Source organism: Chrysochloris asiatica, unplaced genomic scaffold, assembly GCF_000296735.1.
Source record: "Chrysochloris asiatica unplaced genomic scaffold, ChrAsi1.0 scaffold00290, whole genome shotgun sequence".
Classification (NCBI taxonomy): Eukaryota; Metazoa; Chordata; class Mammalia; order Afrosoricida; family Chrysochloridae; genus Chrysochloris; species Chrysochloris asiatica.
The window spans coordinates 864,551-887,478 of record NW_006408808.1 but is presented as its reverse complement, the minus strand read 5'-3'; the positions used below and the strand labels follow the sequence as shown (position 1 = coordinate 887,478).

General features: G+C 40.2%; 1 protein-coding gene across 2 annotated transcripts in view; it reads left to right on the top strand.

Annotated features, from left to right (window-relative positions):
• Positions 1-22,928, top strand: part of FOXP1 (forkhead box P1) — a 519,679-nt gene that overhangs the window by 63,056 nt on the left and 433,695 nt on the right. The window contains exons 1-2 of one of the 2 annotated variants that reach the window (XM_006874625.1): positions 16,414-16,491; positions 21,903-21,963. The gene's annotated coding sequence lies outside the window, so the exon portion shown is untranslated. Of the gene's footprint in view, positions 1-16,413; positions 16,492-21,902; positions 21,964-22,928 lie in introns of those variants that run through there. The other variant, XM_006874620.1, reaches the window with a different exon arrangement.

Genomic DNA, 22,928 nt, shown 5'->3' with positions numbered 1-22,928 from the left:
TTAAAAAAAAAAGAAGGCCATCATCAGGAATGGCCTTCTTATCACCTTTGGCCATTTCAGCTTGATCATCTGGATCTTAGGAACCGAAGGCAGTTCTGTTGTGGTGTGCTGCAGCATAATGTACTAGACTGCACGGTTGGTTTGAACCTCAAAGTCAGTAGTTCAAACCTCACCAGCCACTCCTCGGAAACCCTATATAGAGTTGCTATGAGCCAGAACCAACTCCAAGGCACATAACAACAAAGACATTTTTAAGCAAGAGGCAGAGTACATATCTGGGAAGCATGTGACATTCAGCAGTTTTGAGATGCATCCCAATGCCAATAATATTAAGATGTGGTGAAGAGAAGTTGTGTGGCAGTTGAAAAAATGTAAATTTGCATTGTACAAGATTAGTTTATCTTCCTTATAGGTGGGTTCTAGAAAGAGCCATGAGAAGACGCAATGCAGGGTTCCAAGCATTGTGCATTTGTGAGGGCTAGTGAGTCTCCAGAGGGATGAAGAAAGGTTTGTAGAAGGGATATGATTGTTAAATTGATGGAGGAGCAGTCCAAAGTTCCTCCAAAGTGGGGCTTAATTAACTGGATAGGTAGTAGTAATGCATGTCGAGTGAAGGATCACGGAAGGAGACAAAAGGTTGGAGGAGAAGAAGATGCTGAAGATCGAAGTAGGCTTAATGGAGGCTCAAAGTCACAGGAAGAACATTGGAGAAGATTAACTATGAGGAGAAGGGAAGGTCATCCCTGCCAAATGGAACCAATGGTCCAAGTCACAGAGGACTGAAAACAGACCTGGTGTGATGCTGATACATAAGCACTGAACTAGGGATTCATACCCATTACCACTCCTTGGAAACCATGAGATGGAATCTACTCTGTGGTCCTTCCTCAACAACAGAGGTTTTAGAGGACTGACAGAAGTGTGCAGGGCAATCGTTTGAAACTTTAAGTGGAGACTGCTCTTTCTAGAAGTTTCTTAAAGAGAGAAGAAAGAAATGGGGTAGTAGCTGCAGGGCACATGGGATTAAGGAAAGAATTTGTTTTTTCTCCTAACTGAACCGTTTACAGGGTCTTAACAGATTATCTGTTACATATATGTATATGTTCATGTTAAGTGCCGTCGAGTCAGATCTGACCCACAGGGACCTTGTATAGGGTTTCTGAGGAACGGCTGGTGAGTTTGAACTGCCTACTTTGTTTATGTGATGGACCACAAGATCAGTTTGAGCCACAGAGTCCGTGGTTCAGACACACAGATTGCTCCTCAGTAACCCTGTGCAGGGTCGCTATGAGTTGCAACTGGCACTTAACAGATATATATCTAGTAGCACAGTGGTTACGAATCAGGCTGTGACCCTCTAGGACAGTTGTTCTGCGGGAGAGAGATGAGGCTTTCTGCTTCCGTAAAGATGTACAGCCTCGGGGAAAAAAAGATGTACAGGGTTGCTATGAGTTGGAACCGACTCCACGGCACATAACCACCACCACATATGTGTATACATATATGTATTTCAAGGAGCTCTGGTAGCGTAGTGGTTACGAATCGGGCTGTGAACTGCAAGGTCAGGAGTTCGAAACTACCAGCCATTCCGCAGGAGAAAGATGAGGCTTTCTGCTTCTGTAATGATTTGCAGCCTCGGAAACCCTGTACAGGGTCGCTATGGGTCGGAACCGACTCTACGGCCCATGACAACAACATATGTATTTCAGAACTTTGGTTTGCCTTTCTAGCTAGCAATGAGTTATCTTTGGAGGTAAGAATAAAAACTTCTAAAAACAGTCACGTAGAAATGCACCAAACTGGATTGTACCTGACAGAAATCATTGAAGTGAAGACCCACAAAATAAACCTAACATCTTTGTCATGGTGGTCTAGGGACTTTTGGTAGATAGAGAATCAGTCTAACACAAGTGAAAAAAGCGGTGAAGTCATTGTGGTATAAAGCATGCAGTAGATAATTGGAAGTGTATGTATTTGATAAAGATTTTCATCAAAAGCAAAGGCAGGAACAAGTTATAAACTAAAGCGGTCAAGTGGTTTTCTAGAAAATTAACTGAATGGCAGTGTTAACTTCTCCAAGTACAATCATACAGTCTTGGTGTGGCGCTGTGGGATAAAGCGCTGGATTGCAAGGTTGGTTAGTACCGCAAGGTTGGTGGTTCAAACTGGCAAAACGATCCTCAGAAGCCTTTTATAGGGTTTCTATGAGTGGGAACTGACTTGGTGGCACTTAAAAACAACAGTACAACTATGGAAATGCACTCACTTTCTGATGTTTCTGGCCTGTTTTTGAATACCATTTAATTCCACCCTTCTTAAAAATGTCATCCTCACCCCTAAATTTGTGTACTTTCCTGATGGAATGCAACTTTAGGCTCAGTGGCCATGTTAATTTACAGTCTAATTTTATATTGCAAAAAGTGAAAAATGAGGAGATAATACTGACTTCTCTTTCTTTGACTTTGAGGAGATTTTTACTACTAGGTCTTTGACATCTTCCATCGTAGTTTATCTTTAATTTATCTTTCACTGGAACCATTTTCTCCATTAGCTCTATTCTAATCAGCCCTCAAAGTGGTCAGATTTACAAGCACACATGACAGAGAAAACACGAAAAACCAGCCAGTCTCCTGACTTTCACCAGCAGCAGACGTCTAAACAGTGGGAAAGTTTATTTGCTTTCTCTGAAGATGTGCTAAGTGATTTTGCATTTGGAGCACTGTGGCCTTACAGCACTTAGCCTGCATTTATTAAATAAATTTGTTCTCTAACTCAAGTGTTAAATGTGGATGATGAAACCCCCAAACCAATTTTAGTGATTGCAACGGGCAAATATTTTTTTTTAATTGTGTAATTAAATAGGACTTGGCCTGCAAGGTCGTCCCAAGTAATTGATTAATTAAATAGTCTGATTTAATTGCGTGTTGTTTTTATTTGTCTAGGGAAGTGCCTCCATTTCTTGCTGAGATTGTACCCTCTCCTGAGTGTTTCTATATATAGAGGTCTCTTCTCCACCCCAAAAAAAGCCTTCAATATCCGATGAAATAATAACCCAGAAGGAGGAACTTGCTCCTTTTGTCCCCAAAACTCTGGGTTGATCTGTGAGTCTGGTGAATTTCAAGAAAGGCGGGGGAGGGGGGGAAGTAAGCAGCTTGTTGGGTAGAATTATTTGTAATTCACTCTGTCCTTCATTGCTGTATTTTCAAATAAATCCTTCTAAGATTTCTAGTTGTCTTCGTTGTAATGCCAGTGTGTGTGGCTCTGTGGATATGTGAATAAGAAAAAAAGCCCTTTTACCTCAGTGCTAGCTACATCTAGCTAAGGCTACAGCTATCCTGTATCTGTTTCCTTCAAATGTCACTTTAAAGGTATTGTGGTTTCCGAGCAGCAGCTATGACTGAAAAGTGTGTAAACTAAGCTGTTCTTGTTCATATCATTTTTATATTCTTATGTCAGACCAGAAGGCTGCTTTACATTTATTTTTCATTGTGTATTAGTTCTAGAGCCTTTTTTTCTTTCTTTCTTTTTTTTTCCTTTCTTGGGAGCATATGTTCTTTGGGACGTGTTATACTCAAGCACTTTAAAAAATAACAATTGTTGGGGTAGGGGGAAAGGTACCAAAATAGTTCCTTATTTGAGTATTATAGTTATGGAAAGATGTAAAAATTAACTTTTACAGAGTTGAATTGGGGAGCCTCGCATCTGTGCTTTAGGAAATAAGAGAATTTAGGCATACTGTACAAGCTCATGTGAAAGGCAGTAACTTTTAGAAGCTCAAATGCTTTCCCAAAAGGAAAATATTTTTTGTTGCTATTAAATATAGTTTATATTGCTACTTTAGGACTTTTTTTCTTTTTCCAGTGGGGCCATTTACTTAAATTCTTAGTTAATATTTCTATATAGAAACGTCTTTGTCTCTGGATCCCGCCCCTGTGAATTCCCATTTAATATATGGTTGTGGATAAGTATTTATTCATACCATGTGGTGTCCCACACCTGATCAGGTGACAGCCTGGCCACATGTCAACCAGCAAGATGTTTGAGTAACTTTTGAGTCATAGGGCCAGGGAAGGCACATAGGGTTCTAAGAGACAAACATAGGAACCTTTTCTCTTTTCCCTAACCTTTCATCTTGTTGTTGTTATGTGCCGTGGAGTCAGTTCCGATTCATAGGGACCCTGTACAGAGTTTCCGAGGCTGTAAATCTTTGTTGTTGTTATGTGCCGTGGAATCAGTTCCGATTTACAGCGACCCTGTACAGGGTTTCCGAGGCTGTAAATCTTAACGGGAGCAGAAAGCCTCATCTTTCTCCCACGGAGCAGCTGGTAGTTTCAAACTGCTGACCTTGCGGCACACAGCCCGATTCGTAACCACTACGCTCCCAGAGCTCCTCTGTATTAATAATATTTATTATTACTGCTATTGATACTGCCACTGACAGAGTTGCATGCTGGGATGGTGTGTGTGTGTGGGGGGGGTCCACTGGGCTTCTCCCCACCCTACTGAAGAAGCTCATGAAAGATTGTATGGCATGAGAAATGCCTTAGCAATTAAGTACAAACCTGGTTCCTATAAAGAGGCTTGTTTCTATATGGAAAATATGAGCGTTTTTTTTTTTTTTTTTAAATGAACCAGGTGTGGATTATTTCACTGAGCTTTTCACCCAGCCATATTCCCGCCTGTAATTCTTCTGAGGCACAGTTCAGCCAAGTCAAAGAAACATGTTATTAAAGGTGAGCTGAAAGGCATTTAGAAAATAAACAAACTGTTTAAGATCCTAAATCAGTAACAGAATCTATATGCACAGACTTGAAAAGTACAAGAAAATGTGTTTCAATGCCTTTGGGTTTCAGACCAGATTCTTCTTTTTCTTTCTTTGAAGATTTCCCCAAAGCCCTTGTTGGTCATTGACAAGACAAAGAACTAATGCCAGGCTTGGGTTGGAGAGAGCTTGGATTGAGAAGCTCTTCAGTAGCTAATTACTTGTGCTCCTTGATGGTAGATGAGTTCCCAGTTTTAATGTATACTTTTCCAGCATATTTCAAGGGGAAAAAAATAAGTACTTTGATTTTGATTTTTATGTTAGCACCACAGTCCTAGGAAGTTGCAGGTCTGGCCTGCATGCTTTTCCTTTTTTTTTTTCAAGCCTGTAGCATGGTAAACGAGGAGCTACTACTAACAACGTGTAGAGGTAGCTGAAATGATGCGTAGCAAGTTTTAGATTTAGTTAAATTATATTACTCTGAATTATAATAACAATTCCTCTCATTTCTTTAGCAGTCTCTAGGTGCCGGCCACTTGGTAAGGCACTTATTTCTTAAAATGACACGCTTCACCGTGAATAAGCCCATTTTATGGTTGAGCACACTGAGGACAGAGTTCTCCTTAATCCAACTTGTCCGAGTTCACAGCGCTAGCTAGCAGAGCTGAGATTTGAATCTGTGCTCACAAAATTTTGAAGTGTACTAGAATAAACTCTACAATGTGTTAGGCATTGAGCTGCTAAACACAAGGTTGGTGGTTCAAATCCACCAGCCGCTCTGCAGGAAAAAGATAGGCTGTGTGCTCCCATTAAGATTTACAGTCAAAACGGCCTCAATAGTAGTGAGTTTTGTATGTTGTTGTTGTTGTTAAGTGCCATCGAGTCGGGTCCGACCCATAGCGACCCTGTACAGGGTTTCCGAGGGTGTATCTTTACAGGAGTAGAAAGCCTCATCTTTCTCCTCCCGTGGAGCGGCTGGTAGTTTCGAACCGCTGACCTTAAGGTTCGCAGCCCTATTCGTAACCACTATGCTACCAGAGTTTTGTATACTGTACTATATTATATAATACATAATTTTAAGTGAGCTAGTCTACGGTTCTGGTGTGGCACTATGGGATATTGCACCAGGCTGCAAAGCCATTTGAACGGCAAGGTCGGTGGTTCAAGCTCACTAGCTGCTCCTTGGAAACCCTATACAGGGTCGCTATGGGTCGGAATCGACTCGACAGCCCGGCACATGACAACAACGACAACAAGTCTATGGTAGCACTAACAAATAATGTTTGTCCTGTTAACCCTCAGCATTGCCTGTTTCATTTTTTCTTTCCCTAGTTTCCCACAACTTTTCTGATTTCTTTCTGTGGTTTGTACCATATAGCCTGTTTCCAGCTAAGGAATGGGTATCAGTCATTTGCATGCTACTACACTGCTTCTCTCTTGATTAGTTTAAGCTTCTTTACTGATTGTGGAATTGTAGAAAGGCATTTTCTCATTTATGAAGTAATTTCAAATACCAGAACAGAACAGGGAAAGGGACTTTTGTCTGGGTCTTCCTGGCCTTCCTCTTACCAGATAAGCTGCTCTTTCCAAGGAGAACTGCAAGTCCACATTCTTTATAGGACACACAGGGTCTTGTCGGAAATGTACATTTAGCTTAAAAGAATTACTCCCCACCTCCGTCCCTACTGCTTTACATGATAGAAAGGGGGCAATAGCTTCATCTTGCACACCTTTTGTGTAGCTTTGCTTCATTGAAGACCGTATGCTGAGTTTGTCAAAGTCACCAGCCTGTTGCAACCACTCTTGTTTTAGAAGGGTTAACTTGTCGTATTGAGTAAGCAGCATATTGTAAACAGCCAGGCCAGATTCTGGCATGGGCCCCTCCTTAACCAGGTTGTTGGGGGACATGGTTCAAGTCTCCTAACATTGTTAGTAAAAAAGCATTCTATAAGGAACAAAACCTTTTCCAGCTCAGTAGCCACGAGGTTGAGGCACAGTTTGGGTCTAAATTACAGTGGAGTTTCTGACTGTTTTTCTTTTTGTAGGAGCTAGAGAAGTAATGAACTTTGGGAGTAGAAATGGGCTGGAATCTGCAAATGTCAGGAATTTAGGAAGAGAAGCATGGGAAGGGAAACAAGAGGAAAAGGGGTCGGGAAAACTTTCCTCATCATTTGGCATTGCTTTGTTGGCCAAAAGGTAGATTTCTACTTTGGGGTCACTTGCAAGCCCTGTGTGCGTGCTATTGTTGTTGTTAACCAATACTCACAAAGATGAGTTGGTTCCAAGTCATAGCCACCCTATATAGGGTTTTCAAGGAGCAGCTGGTAGCTTTGAACTACCAACTTTGTGGTTCAGAGTCCAGTGCTGATCCTACAGCACCACACCAGAAGTACACACATCTTCTAGCTTTTTGCGGATTGTTATTGTTTTTAGGTGCCATCAAGTTACTTCTGACTCATAGTGATCCTGTATAGGGTTTCCGAGGAGCGGCTGGTAAATTTGAACCACCAACCTTGAGGTTCAAACAAACCTTGCAGTCCGGTACATTATCCCACAGCGCCATGCCAAGACTCCTCTAAGGTTTTGTTGTTAAGTGCCGTTGAGTCAATTCCGACCCATAGCGATCCTGTACAGGGTTTACGAGGCTGTAAATCTTCATGGGTTCAGAAAGCCTCATCTTTCTTCCGCGGAGCAGCTGGTAGTTTCGAACTGCTGACCTTACAGTTTGCAGCCCGATTCATAACCACTATGCTACCAAAGAGCTCCTTGTTGAATATATCAGAAGGTCCTTATTTTCAGGGAAGGATTGTTGCTGCCTTTCCCTACTATGAGTTGCTTCATTCATAAAGGTCTTCCTTACTTGATCAATGTTCCCACAATGAAATTAACAAGGAGAGCCACTCAGTTACTTCTCTGGGTACCTTTGAATATAAACATTTATATGCATTGAGTAGAAATAATGGTAATGGAATAAGATACATTGTTATTCATTCATTATCTGTTGAGGACGAGCATTATCATGTGTAGGCAATGTTCAGTACTGGCATATAGCAAACGAAACACATAAAATCCCTGCCTACATGGAGTTGATATTTGGATATTTTGTCCTAAACTGAAAGGCACACAATTGGCATTAACAAGATCTATCTTATCTGTTGCCTGCACTTTTCCAGAAAAGTCAAACTGAATCTGCTCAGCTGCCAGAAGCCAGATGTGACCACTGGGAGAATCTCTTTGAGACCTTGTCATCTGGCTCCAGCTGTGCTAACCTAGGTCTGGTAGGCAGCCATGTGGTAGGCCTGCCAACTGGGGGCCAAATACTAGCACAGGCTTAAACAATTAGTGGATTCCCTCATCCGGTGGTTAGATTCGCTGTGTGTGTCCTGCTATCCAGACTGGGAGCTGTGGTCTTGGGCAGAAAGGTCCAAAAGGGAATTCAAAGTCAGCCCCTTGGGAAACTAGGAAAAGCTTCCCTAGCCCAGAATGTGGAGAGGGATACAAAGGGGATGGAAAACCAGTGTCAGGGACTTAAAAACAAAACAAAACAAAAAACCGAAGCTAACCAGACAGGGCTCATGAGATTGTTCAAATTGTGATCCCCTTCAAGAGCATTTGCTTGACACAGGGTGATCACCTTCATCATGTCCCTAAGGCAAAGAAAGAAGTAGAGTTTGCCTGTCAGGATCTTGTTTTATTTTTTATTTTTTAACTTTTGTTTAAGTAAAAAAATAATCATTACCCCCTTGTGACAAGCCCTTCTGACATGCCTTTTGCTGCTCTTATCCCTAGTGTTTTAGCTACCGAGTGCTGATTTAACAAAACAGAAATCTGTTGTCTCACAAGTTTGGGAGCTGAGTGTTCCAGGTGGGGTTGGGGCTGTATCTCTAGTCTAGGTTGCTGGTCTCATCAGCATTCCATAGTGTTTCTTTGCTTCTGGTTTATCTTCCTTCTGTATGTCTGTCTGTGCCTTTTTAATCCTTTTTATAAACGCCATTCAGAAGTGATTAGGTTTAGGACCCTCTCTATGCTGGCTGATTAATGGACCACATTAACGGAACAAAAAATCCCTATTTCCCATATGTGTCATATTTGCAAGCACAAGGATTATTGTTGTTGTGAAGTACTGTTGAGTGGACTCTGACCCATAGCGACCTTGGGTAGGGTTTCCAAGGAATAGCTGGTGAGCTTGAACTGCAGATCTTGCCGTTCATACGACTTTGCAGTCTGGTGCATTAACCCACAGTGCCACACCAGGACTCCAAACACAAGGATTAGGACTTCCATATTTATTTTTTGGGGGGATTTCATGAAAAGTCTTGATGGATACTTAAAGATGTATTGTAGGTTTCAAGGATCTGTTTTATTTGCCTGCCAAGAAAAGTATATAAATGAATGAATTGTGTCAGCCTACCTGTGTAAGGAGCTCTGGTAGTGTTGTTGTTGTTGTTGTCAGGTGCCATCGAGTCGGAATCCGACTCATAGCGACCCCATGCACAGCAGAACAAAACAATGTCTGATCATGGGCCAACCTTACTACTGCCGCCACACTTGATGCCATCAATGATGCCATCTGGTAGTGTAGTGGTTACTAATCGGTTTGTGAAACTTAAGGTCAGCAGTTCGAAACTACCAGCTGCTCCGTGGGAGAAAGATGAGGCTTTCGGCTCCTGTAAAGATTTGCAGCCTCAGAAAACCCTGTACAGGATCACTCCGGGTCAGAACCCATTTGACGGCACTCAATGTAACAACAACCACCTGTATATGGAAGATTTAGTTTTTATAAACTGTAGTTGTTGGTTTAACTTACCAGGTAGGCTCTGCTGTCATACAGGAAATAAATGATTTTGATCGTCTCTGTATTTGTTCAGTAAATGTTAGTAGATTGAGTTGAATAAGTAAAAATTCCAGTTAGCTTGCTGACCTTCAAGAGTGAAGATTAAATGAGTACATTTAAACACACACACACAAAGTTAGTACAGTTACTTCAAATATTAAATGAGGCAAACAATCCATAATTTAGTGCCACCCACCCACCCCACCCCCCAAAAAAAGGGTAAAGTTTTTAACTGGATTCATTTTAGGATTCTTTTTCAGGTACCCACATCTAAACTCTTGACTGTAACAAACTTAAAACAACAGTAAAGGTTAAGGTTTTGAAGGAGACTTCTCTTGAGAGTGAACAGATATGTCCATGTGAGAAAACCTTTACCACAATGAGGTTCTTAGTGGTTTTTTTCAAATAAGTCCCACTCTGAATAAATTACAATGACAATAAAAACCCCCAAAATAACCATTGATGTGGGGGAAATTTTAAAAAATACTAGTTGATGTATAAAAATCAACTTTGGTATTCTCACTGCATTGTGTAAATTTTCTTTGCAGGAAACATAAGTGAAGACATTTGGTTGTATGGCATTGGTGTAGGCTGACTAACGGGGTGGGGGAGAAAGTTGAGGCATTGATATAGTATGAGGAGAGCCAGATGGTTGTATTACACATCTTTTGTGTTCTTGTTTGCTTCTTAAAGCAGTTGCAGAATTTTGCCCTCGGCGATATTTTCTTCTTCAATGCTTGTGTGTTCTGCTAAGAATTTACTGTTGTTGCGGTCCTTTGAAAGAAAAGCCGTGCTCTGTTTTTTTTTTTCTCTTTATGTTATAAACTTGTGAAGTCAACAGTGTGTTCATAAAAATATTTTTTAAATGTTAAGTATAGTTAGTAAACAGCAGGAAGACCTGCTTTTCTTAATTCTTAGCAATAGTGATTTCAACATATTTTATGTCAATTCAGAGAAAAAAATTGTTTGAAATTGATGATGGGTAGATGGGCAGATAGGTAGATAGAGAGATAGAACGTGATACATTGTTATTACGGTATTGATGAGGTTTATCTGATTAGAGATTAAACATTTTCCCTTACTTTCAGCAGCTTCACTGTTGTACTTACCTTATTCTGTTGCATCAGCAGGATTGAGTTGGTGGTAGCATTTAAGGTGAATGCCAGTGATTAGGATAGGTTTGGTGGGTTTTGACAACCTATTACCTTCACATTAGAAGTTCCTATTAACACCACCATCAAAATATACTTACACACAGATTTCCTCCTAAAATCATCAAACTATATATCCGGATTGCCAGTGGCAAATCATCTTTGGTGTACTGGTGGTTGTGTGCTATCAAATCGGTTCTGGCTCACAGTGAGTCTGTATGGAGTTTCTGAGGCTATAAATCTAGAGGGACAGAAAGTCTCATCTGGGTGACTGGTAGATTCAAACTGCTAACCTTGCAGTTAGTAGCCCAACTCGTAATCTACTATGCTACCAGGCCTCTTTTGTTGTTGTTGTTAAAGTGCTATTGAGTCAATTCCGACCCATAGCGACCCTGTGTAGAGTTTCCGAGGAGCAGCTGGTGAGCTTGAACCACCGACTTTGCAGTTTAAATGCTTTGCAGTCTGGCGCATTAACCCACAGCACCACACCAGGACTCACAGCGCCACACCAGGACTCCATGGCTCCTTTAAGGGGTCTTAAATGCATACATAGAACCTACGGAGGAATAAGAGTTGATCACTGAATGTATTTTTGTTATTTGATAAGGAATTATTTCCGAGCACCCTTGTTTGTTTGTTTTTTGGATGGCATGCCTCAGAATAATTTAAGGTGCTTTTTACAGTCCCAGCTCATCTTTCCATTTCAACTTGCCCAAACTGATGGAAAACATAAAGGCAGGACCCTTGGTTCTCCTTTTGTGTATTCTCCTTTTGTGCACAGATTTCCAGTTTTAGTTGGAACCTGCAGTTCTTGATGAGAAAACAGGAAACTTACAGTCTAGCCTTATTGAAATCTCTGCCTGGTTTAGTCACAAGTCGGAGGCGACCCCTTCCAATAATGAAGCCATTGTACGCATCATATCTGATCAGTTTTAGTAAGTCTATCTTACAACATTATAAGAAGATAATCAGCAGACTTAGAAGGTCCCCATCTGGACTGTGGAGTTCTTTTACTGAAAGATGTTTTGCCTTTTTGAGATAGCTCTCGCGTTTCATCATCTGTTCCGCCGAGATGAAGTGCATATGAAAAGTCAGTGACTCTGAATCCATCTGTTGTTATTATTTCTCACTGATAATTGGCTTGAACAATGAAATGTCTGTGTCTGCAGCCTTTGAAACTGTACACCCTGTTTATTTTCTGGAGGTCTCACTGCAACGACTCCTCCCACCAACTTCATTCCCCACCCCCTCCATTTTCTCTTGAGTTTACCTCGCGTGGTGTTTGTGTGAGGATGACATCTTCAGCTCTGTACATCAGGATGTGTCACTCAGCATCTAAAGCGTGCATACGATTTTTTGTCACAGTCCCCATGACTGTGGTGCGTGTTCCAGTATCCAGCACTTAACTTCTCAGACGGAAGCTTAGTGGGGCCGCAAAGCATGGATCCCTTACCTGGAATATCATCTTAATTTCACTGTCCTCATTAAAATATTCATTTCGAGTACAGTATCTAATGCCTATGGAATGAGATACTACCTATAATTGTATAATATATTCAGTTGCATCCAGGTTTGCACGATCCAGGGCATTAATATTGGATTCCTCTAACAGTACTTCCATTAGCTTTGCTCAACCAGTATGAGATATAGATGAGCTGGGGAGTATAACTACCCGCCCGCACTGCCAAAACAGACATTAGAAACTCCATTGGGATGGACAAAGGCTTTTTCACAGTGATAGACTGATTAAATTTTGCACTATGGTTTATTTGCATCAAGGTTAGATCACTATCTTCTATGGAAGTGGATTATCTAACACCTTATTTAAAAGGTCATTTCAAGACAAAATACTGAGAGTAATAGGATGCTTACTTTCTTGTGGGAACCCCTCTCAGAGTATCCATGGTTTTGTTTTGTTTTTCTACTCTGTTTTTATTTTGGAGGTGTTTGGTAATCTTTTTTCTATCTTTCTCTTTTCTCAGGATATGCCACGATAAATAACTTGAGATGGTTTTGTCTTTGTTTGTGAAAATCCAAAAAACTCTTCACTAATTTTCTTTTACTTCTGCAGCAGAATTATATGGCCAGAAAACAGTGTTGTGTTAATGAAACAAAACTTGCTTTTACATTAGAAAGCCTCCTCTTTCCCTTGGCTGGGGTTCTGAAAGATCTATGTGATCTACCCTTTTTACTCCAAATAATAACATAGACAGATACTATAGACTAGCAGTGCTGGGTCTGACCTGAAGTCTAAGTACTGATTGGCATTTGAAAGGAGTAGACAAACATCATCTTATTTATGTTTCAAGTGAAATCATTTAATTCTGCTGCAAAAGTTATTTAAAAAATAATTACGTTACAAAGACTAACGTGTGGCTGGACCCTACAGTAGAGGAGGTAACTGTGAGTAGATTCCACAAACTGAGAAAAAACTCTAGGGAATTCCCGGGGCCCACAGGCTTTCCTCTTGCTTAAATTCCTGGGTTTTAAAGACAAATTAGGTTGAGGTATGGCATATTTTCTGCCGAAATAGAGAGAATGGTTGACTATAATTATGTTATTTAATTGAAATTATAAGTGGTTGCGACCACACAGTTAAAAGCATCTTTTCTAATATATGGCTAATGTTTTCAAATGAGTGGTCATGGATTGGTGACATTTGAAAGGCAGGCATTTGGACTATATTTTTGGAAAATGGAAATTATTTTCCTTAAATGATTAGTAGACTAAAATGTCCAGTTCAGTAGCTGGTTTTTTTTTTTTTTTGTATTTTTTTGGGGGGGGGAGTTATTTAAGTAGATATACGTGACTGTATTTTATGTGTGTATGCATATGTGTATCTGATGTGGGTGGGTGTGAATTTTATAGAGCTACATATATACCTGAAGGAACCCTGGCATCACAGTGGTTAAGCACTCAGCAGCTAACCAAAAAGTTCAGTGGCTTGAACCTACCAGTAGCTCCCTTACTCTGTTACGATTATAGCCTTGGAAACTCTACACACATTCCTGCTGTAAGGTCGCCATGATTTGAAATCGACTCAAGGGTAATGTTTTTCATTTTGTTTGTTTTATTTCGTTTTTAGTATATACGTTGGAGTCCTGGTGTGGCAGTCTATGAGATAAGCACTAGACATTTAACTGCAAGGTCAATGGTTCAAACCCACCAGTCCACTTTTGAAATCCCTATGGTGAACCTGCACTTAACACCTACATGTTAAGTGTTGTTGAGTTAATTCAGACTCATAGGGACCCCCCCCACAAAGGGTTTCTGAGGAGTGGCTGGTGGGTTTGAATGCCAACATTGGGTTAGTAGTCCATTGTTTATCCAGCATCATCAGTATATATATGTGTGTGTGTTGTTACTAAGTGCCGTCAAGTCATTTATGACTCATAGTGACTCTGTATAGGGTTTCCAAGGAGTGACTGATGGGTTTGAACTGCTGATCTCATGGTTAGCAGTCCAATGCTTACCCTACAGCACCACACTAGGACTCTGCCAGTATTTATACACATATATAAGGAGTCCTGGTGTACCACTGTAGTTTAAAGCACTGAGCCACAAAGTTGGTTTGAACCCCAAGGATGGTGGTTCAAACTCATCAGCTGCTCCTCGGAAACCCTATACAGGGTTGCTATGAGTGGGAACCAGTTCACCAGCGCATAAGACCAACAACATATAAAATGTAAAGTGCCCTGGTGATGCTGTAGCATAAACACTGAACTGCTAACCATAAGGTAGGTGGTTCAAACCCAGCAGCCACTCACAGCAATAAGATGAGGCTTGTCTGCCCTGGTAAAGATTTACAGCCTCAGAAACCCTATGTCGGGTTACTATGAGTCGGAATCCACTTGATGGTAGTGGGTTTGGTTTATTTCTGTAGATACAGACTCAGTAGGATGCGTTTATAACGTGACAAAGCAAAGAAAGGAGAGCTATATCTCTGACATCATATTGTGATTAAATAATGTGATTGTTTAACACTCTCACTGAATCTTAGAGATTTAAGAAGAGTCAAAGATAAAACTCCACTGATGATGCCAAGCTCTTTATGGAGTGGCTAGAGATAAAACAATAGCACTTATCTTCCCCCCCCCCCCCAAGTGTGAGTTCTTAATTACTAATGAATGCAATTCATTTTAATTGTTATTATAGCAACATAACATTTAACTGTCTCCTGTTTAGTCGGTGTCCCCTGTAACAGGCAGTGTCTCCTGTCAGCTGGAGGACAGGTAGAAGACACAGCAGGCGTCTGATTGAACCAGTTATTCATTTGCTGAGTGTTTGTGTTTATGCAAAGGGGCTTCTTCCTGCATATTTAATCTAGAGTAAGGCAGTGGCTTGTGTTGTGTTTAGCCTACATACCTTCATTCTTTCCTCACACTGCCACCAGCTTGGAGTCCTGAGAACCTGTTCCTTTCCTAGTGCCTGTAGTTTCTCCCTCACAAACTCTTTTAACTTTGTTCTGGTGTGTGAAAATTGCCTCTGGGGCCCCAAAGCTTCAGCTCCTCACCATGAACCGGTAAGTGTGTGTGAAGCCAAAGCTGATACTTACGCTTGCTGTGTTACTGCTGTGTAGAGGCTACTTTGCTTCCCTTCTGGGCCTCTCTTGGATGTTACTGATCCGGTTGTTAGTTGCTGGCTACAGTGAAATAAACAGTACAGGTGCTCTTAGGAAATGTGGCTGAATTCAGGACTGGCAGAGTGAGGATCCAAGGGATCTGGGGAACAGAAGAAAAGGAGACAGAGCAGCTATATTATTAGTCTTTGTCCTGACAAATCCTGTTTTGTAACTATCGTGTAGATAATGCTGCCATTGTTTGCTAAAGCTTTCAAACAGTAGGCAGAGACTGAACTGTAAGAAAGCAGTGAAACTCTGTTGCCGTGTGTCTATTCCTGGGCCAGGTCCTCCCCAAAGATCTGTGCTGGAATAGGAATGGGTTTCTTCTGTGGAAATCAAATAGTCTCTTCATTGATATTAATAGCACACTAGAGATATTGGTCATGATTCGCAGAGAGGCGGTCAGGATGGAAAGAAATCTGATCTTGCTGGGGGGCGGAGGGGTGGGCAGAGATGACAGCCTCTTGGCCCCTCCCTGGAGGACATGTTCATCCAGAGTAGCCGGCACAATGGCATCCTGGTTTAACTGTTTGCTCTAGGAATTTAAATCTTGAGCTGTCTGTTTTATTATCTGGGGCCTTGCTATTTTTTTTCTTTTTTGGTCACTGTACTGTCTTCAGAAAGCACCACATTCATGCTCTAATCCATTCTTTTTTTAAAGTGAGTTTTGTTTTTGTTTTTTTAAAACAGACTTAGGGAAATGGATGCAATGTGCCTTTGTATTCTTCTGGGGCAAGGTGGTAAAAATCTGTTTTGTTTTGGAGGGCAGAGTGATATCATTTCAAAACAAGAGTTACCACAATTAAGAAGGGCAAGGTATCCAAGGAAGAAGTGTCCTATTTAAAGATGTTTCAAGGATTGGAAATTGTGCCCAGGGTCTAAAAAAAGGAGTTTTCATTGCCAGTTAACTGTTGCCTCTGTTTGAGTAACTCTTTTCAACAGAAGAGTGTGCTGTTCCCCCGCAGGTTGGAAACTGAGAATTTAAATAAAATTTCATCAACCTTATTAAAATATGTAGGGACTTGGGTCTTCTTGGGTACAAATCAGTCTAGATAGTTAGAAGCATTTATTAACAGGCTGCTGAAGGATTTTAATAATAAAATTACAAATACTCAATCTAATTGTAAGTATATGACTTTTATACTCAGTTTTTAAGAGGAAAAATACTTTTTTTTTTTTTAATATGAGGAAAAGTAACTCCATCAGAGCGCCTTCTGTGATTAGCCCTATTGTATTCTTAAATTTTGATTGATAGAGATAATAGTTTTCACTTAAAAATACAGACAGGTACTTTAACTTTCCATGACAATAGCTATTTGCATTTCTTTTATCTTTTTGTTTAACATTTATGGGGGTTGGGATGGATTTGATTATTAACTCTTATTGCACACTAAAGGTAAATCTAAAACAAAGGCTTTGTTACAGCTTCAAAGGGAAAACAGCAAATATTGTTTTTAGGTTTCAACATTTAAAGGCTGTTAAAGGATACCTATAAAATATTTTCACATGGCCATGACCAGGGTTTTAGTCTTCTGTACAGTAAGAGAGAACCCTGTTTCCCAGTGAGATGGACTGACTTGAAGTTCTTGGGGGTGCTGCCAGCCTCAAGTCCTTTCAGATGCACGTTTCATGCTGGTGTAGCAGGCACCACGTGGCTCACCTTATTAATAGTTACTTTAGTTCTTGGCTTACTAGAATGGACCACAATGGTAGGCATTGTGATTTGGTGAGTAACCCAAAAGGTGAGGAGAAAGGAAGTCAACTGTTACTGTCTGGGCTAGAAGGGCACATTGGGGAATTAGGACCTCCAGGTAGATTTCTGTAACAGAGAAAAGTCCAGGAGATGTAGCCGTTGTCAGTTCAGGAAGACTGCTTATGGTCCAAGGCTCCTAGAGTTGTAGAGGCCTGGACTGCCTGCACACTAGCTTCCTTGTCTTGCTTTCCTTCCCTAGTTCCTGACTTCCTTATTTTTTCCCATTCTGTGCATTTCCTTCCTTTTTTTTTTCTTCCTTCATCCTTTCCTGTCTTTTTTTCTCTTTCCTTTCGTTTTCTCCCCTTCCTTTGCTTTTTTCTTGTTTTTCTACTTTGCTTCCTTCTTCCCCTCTCTCTCTTTCTCTCTCCCTTTCTTTCTGTGTTGCATTCTGTCCTACTCCCTTCCCCTCCTCCCACCCCCTTGTCTCTGTCTTTTCTGGTTTTTTGTAAACCTTGCTCAAATTTGAAGTCACTACAGCATAGAAAAAAATTCAACAAACCCACTTAGGGATTGATTTCTAAGTGCGATATTCTTGTTTTGAGTACAGAAAACGAAGCGACCCTTGCATTATCACTTTTTCAGCTAGGCAAATGCGTGCTGCTACGCTTCTGCTTTTCTAAGAAATCATTGAAAAACAAGACAGAAAAGCCCACATGAGTTAAGAGTCACTATTTAAAGAGGCACCAGTCTCTTGGAAATTCGCCCATTTGGACCTTCTGTTTTCTCAGATTGAAAATGTTTCATTTGGATGGAAGACTTGGGGATGTTTGAAGTTTGAACCACATCCCTGGACTTCCGGAAAAGCAGTCCAGCAGCCAGACGTGACTCATAAACCACCTTATTATGCTCTAAGGGACTGAGTTTGCACATGAGGGTACCTGAGCGTACAGTAGGTCCTCAGCCACCATTTGTTGGACGGAAGGTTACGATGAAATACCCTGACCATCCTTCAAAGTCACTTTTGTATAAAATGAATATACTGCAGAAATCCTTATGCAAATCATTTCCTTTTAGCTCCCTTGAAGAAATAGGGAGAAATCATTTCACTGAGTAAAATGGTGTCAGTGTTATTCATTTTATCACTGCGTTTATTGGGAACTGGTTTCCAAGTTAGAGCATACCAGTTGGTATCATATGTTATATGAGGAGGCTTCAAAAAGTTCGTGGAAAAAGAGAATTAAAATATAGTGGATTCTTTCCAGGAATCTTTTGGCACCTCTCGTATATTATATCAACCTGATGTGGTGTGGTAGGGTAAGCACTAGACTGGTAACCTCAGGTCATCAGTTCAGACTCACCAGCTGCTCTCAGAAAGCCTATACAATATTGCTATGAGTTGGAACAGACTCTGTGGCACATAACAACAACAATAACAATTTTTTATTACACAGTTAATTAGGTGTAAAATGTACCCCTGGAACGCATAGCTTTGAAGGTATCTTAAGAACATTATGGTTATATGGAATGACGTCACAGATGAGGCGGTATACTGGGGAAGAGTAGACATTAAACTTCCTACCCAGAGGTTGGGGAGTCCTGGTGTGGTGCTGTGGGTTAATGGACCAGACTGCAAAGCCATTTGAACTGCAAGGTGTGCGGTTCAAGCTCACCAGCTGCTCCTGGGAAACCCTATACAGGGTCGCTATGGGTCAGAATCGACTTGATGGAACTTAACAACAACAACCCAGAGCTGAAGTTTGGCATCTTAGTCATAGTCAGTGGGTGATCATGAACTTGAAGAAAATGATACTATTGGAATCAGTAGTGAAAAGGCCACAGAAAAAACTGTAGTGTTCACACAATCTTCACTACAGTGTAGAAGTATACCATAAAGGAAAAATCAGTCATTTCTTTTTACCATATCTTTGGGTTGCTACTAAACCTAAAACCAGTGGAAACATTTAAAAAGCAAGGGAGGTGGGGGGAAGAGAAGTAATTTATATATATGATAACAGCATTTTTTTTTTTTTTAACTTAAAAGCCTTATATTGCATTTCATTTTAGTTTGGGAGTTTATACTGCCCTAAGCCTTTAGATAAATAGTTGAAATCAGAAGATTTAATATATTTGATAGGTAAAAATGAACAATAAAAAAAAAGTAGGGGATACAGTTATGAAAATGGAAGTTTTATACTTAAAAAAAAATAGAAATGCAGATTTTTTTTCTCCTAGTTGTTGATTTCTGATCCTTCTAAGCTAGTAATAATGCAAACTCAGGTCCCAGAACTACCCACTAATTTTCTTGTCTGCTATATTGACACATTTCATTTAATTTAGCATGATGGCAAACAGCTGTTGAACTATTCATGTTTTCTCAGCAAAACTAGAAAAAATATTTTCGAATACTTTGCTAATGTATACTTTTTCTAAAAACTGAAAACAACAGAAATAAATTGAGTGGTCAGATGTTGCATATGTATTGAAATGTGTATGAAACTTCAAAATAAAACAAAGTTTATGTATCCCGCTGCAAGATTTTTATACATAAGTAAAAGTTATATATAAAAACCAGTTTTTTATTGCTGTAATAATTGTAAGTTGGAAGGTTAATTGTATGATTTTATTATTCTTATTTTTCCCAGGGAATAAAAATATTACTTGTAAAATCTTTGAGAGCGAACCAGCATATATGTATCTACCTGTGTTCATTCACATAGATCCTCATATGGGGCAGGGCAACGGTGAAACTGGCTCAGGACTTACCTTCCAATGTTCTGCAGGTTCAAACGCAGCACTAGAGATAACTATTCAAAGTAGGCATTTTCAGCAGTTTTTTTTTTTAAATTAAATTTTAATAAGTTCCAATTGTTTGCCAGGTCTATAGGATAGCAAATCTCATCTGCATTGCAAAGTCCGGTACTATAGGTCTCACTGCCAAACATGCAAAAATAGAAACAGCTCAATAGCTAAACATGAAAATTAGTTTAGAGTGTGTGCATTGGAGAATATCTCAAGAAAAAAGGGAGCGAGAAAGGGTGTTCTTGCTTTGAATTGAGTAGGGTCTGCTAAAGTTCACTTACTTTACGTTTAAGATTCGATGAGTGGTGGAGCTGGAAATTTCTGGAGTAAATGGTGTTGCTGCACCGTGGATCTCTTATTTGTGGGGAGTGGAACTGCTATGTAGATCCCACGCTGTCCTGAGTCCTGTGGCACAAGACCATCCTTCTTTGTTTCCCTTTCTTATCACCATATGTCCTATAACAGAGTTCTCACCCTTGGAGAAACCAATCTTGGGGACACTAATCAGCAGTAAAGCACGTTTTTCATTTTCAATTTGAATTGTTTTGTGTAAAAACAAAAATGGTTTGGGGCAAGTTGCAAAATAGTAATCTTAAGTCACAGAACTAGGGTTTTTCCCCCACCCAAATGGTGAACATTTAGGTGAAAACCTCCAATTTCCTCTTACAGTAAACATGAAAATTATGATTTCACTCAGAGCCTACTTCACCCCCCCCCCCAACCTTAATGGCAAGAATCTGCATACACTTGCTGGTGGAAATGTTGTAAATTGGCTTCGGATCAATTCCTCAAAGATAGTCCTCCCCAACGTGACAATTTCAGATTTTAGCCCTAGTGAAATAAGATTGAACTGCTCTCAGTGATCTGCTTTTACATATTCACAACATATAGTGGTGGGATAAGCAAGAATAGATCCCGTATAAAATTGAAACTACTTCGTTACATATTGTACTAAAGAGAGACGAAAGGGATGTCAACATTTTAGTAAACATGTTGATATGCTTTGACCATCTTTTAAGACGCACACACACACACAAAAAAAATTATATGAGCCATTTGGTCAACTGATATGGAAAGAACACCGCACCCCGTTAGTAACTTGATCTACATTAATAAACAAATGTTTTTCTTTTGAGCTGTGCCATATGTTGATCCCAGTTACATGGGCAGAAAGAGGCAGCTTGTAATGTTTCTTAAAGGATTACACACTGTTTCTCATAAGAGAGCATGCAGATGCAGGAATGGATGGGGGATCAAAACATGTTCCATGTTTTCTTTGTGTGGGTTTTAGGAAGCTTGATTCAATTGTTTGTTTCATCTGACACGATAGACACTAAGTGAAAAACATTCTGTGAACAGCTTTCACCAGCCATTAACCCTTCTCCCTAAACTCAAAATCACAATGCTTTTATTCATTTTGAAAGGTCCATAGTGGCAGAAAGCTTCTTGTCTATAGGAACTGACTCTTCCGAAAGGGGAAAATAAGCCTCCGCGTTAATGAAATTAGAGATACTGTGGATGTTAACCAAACCTAGACAAGTTCAAGTAGCAGTCTGGTTTCCAGAAACAAAGACCTATGACTCACATATTATTCCATATGAAAATACAGTTGATAAAAGACGAGAAAAAAAAATTCATACGCAAAACTTGAAATGTTTCACCTTTACTTTTTCCAGCATCACTGATGCCGTTGTCTTCTAGAACTCAATAGCATTTGGTCCATCAAAGTAGAGGACTGGGGACTTGTTTTTATTAACTCTGAGAGCCATCTGTTCTTAGATATAATTGAGTTCCTTTGTTGTTTTGCTTATGTCTAGTATCCCAGACTGAGGAGCCCTGGTGTGGTGCTGTGGGTTAATGCTCTGGACTGCAAGGACAGTTTGAACCACAAGCCTGGTGGTTCATGCTCACCAGCTGCTCCTTGGAAACCCTACACAGGGTCAGAACCCAACTGGTGTCGCTTAATAACAACAACAGCAATATCCCAGGCAGAGGAAGTTGTTACCTCTCTTTGACATTCAGATGTTCTCTTTTGTTTTCAGGGTAAGACGTGACCTTTTGAGGTGACTATTAGTGAAGATTGCTTTACAGAAGCCAAAAAAGGTAAATGCTGCAAGTATGACTGGAATTGTATCTAGGACTGTGCCATATTGCCTTCTAGGCTTTTAAATTCAGTTGTTTGCTTTTGCTCTGTATTTGTCAATTGTTGATTTGTGTGTGAGTATCCCTAGAGCTTCTGTTTTTGGAGGTGTGAAAAGAAAAAACCTTCCCTGCCCTCTAAATAATTTCAAATCTCTCCTCCTCTCTTTCTAAGGTAAACTTTTTTTTTTTTGCCCCTTGATTGTTGACTTGGTAGGTTTAAAGTTAGAGAGAATGTTCACATCTCAGAAGGAGTGATTCATAAAATTAGCTGCTGCAAACAAGAATAACGCATGTCAGTGTTCTGTGCTGAAGTGGTGTCATCCAGTGGATGTTCATCTGGCGGCTTTATAATCACCTTCTTTCAGAAATTAATAGTCAGGCACCATGGCAACCCGCCACATTGAACAGCGAGGGGCAGTTCTCTGTGATGTCAGCGCTGGACTGCCTTGTTCCCTTGACCTTGCTTGGAAATCAAATGAGTATTTGATTTTTAAAATTAGAACTTTTCAGAGGGACTAATGTCACTTGATGAATTAAAGCCAAATTTAATTTTCTCAAATTCACTTTGGGGATGGGGGACAAAAAGAGCTTTCTGGTTTATACTGTTGTGGACTTGAATTTGTCTTTTTAGTATTTAACTGAACAAGGCTTTTTGGGGACGTTTTATAATGTGAAGATTGTTAGCAGATTAATTTTGTTTTTTAATTTCCCCCCGTGTTTTATTTTTAATCCCACTCAGGGCTGTTGTGCTCTAGGATGTGTATTGTAAAGGTACAAGTTTGTTTCTGTAGGTACATTCTGGTACATGTGATTTGCGCCAAAAAAATCACACTTGCCTCGTTTCACCATCTATGTTGTTTAAATTAAATTTCCCAGGAAGCACCTGACTGTCCTCCAAAGAGGAATGTCCCTTTGGATGGTCCAGC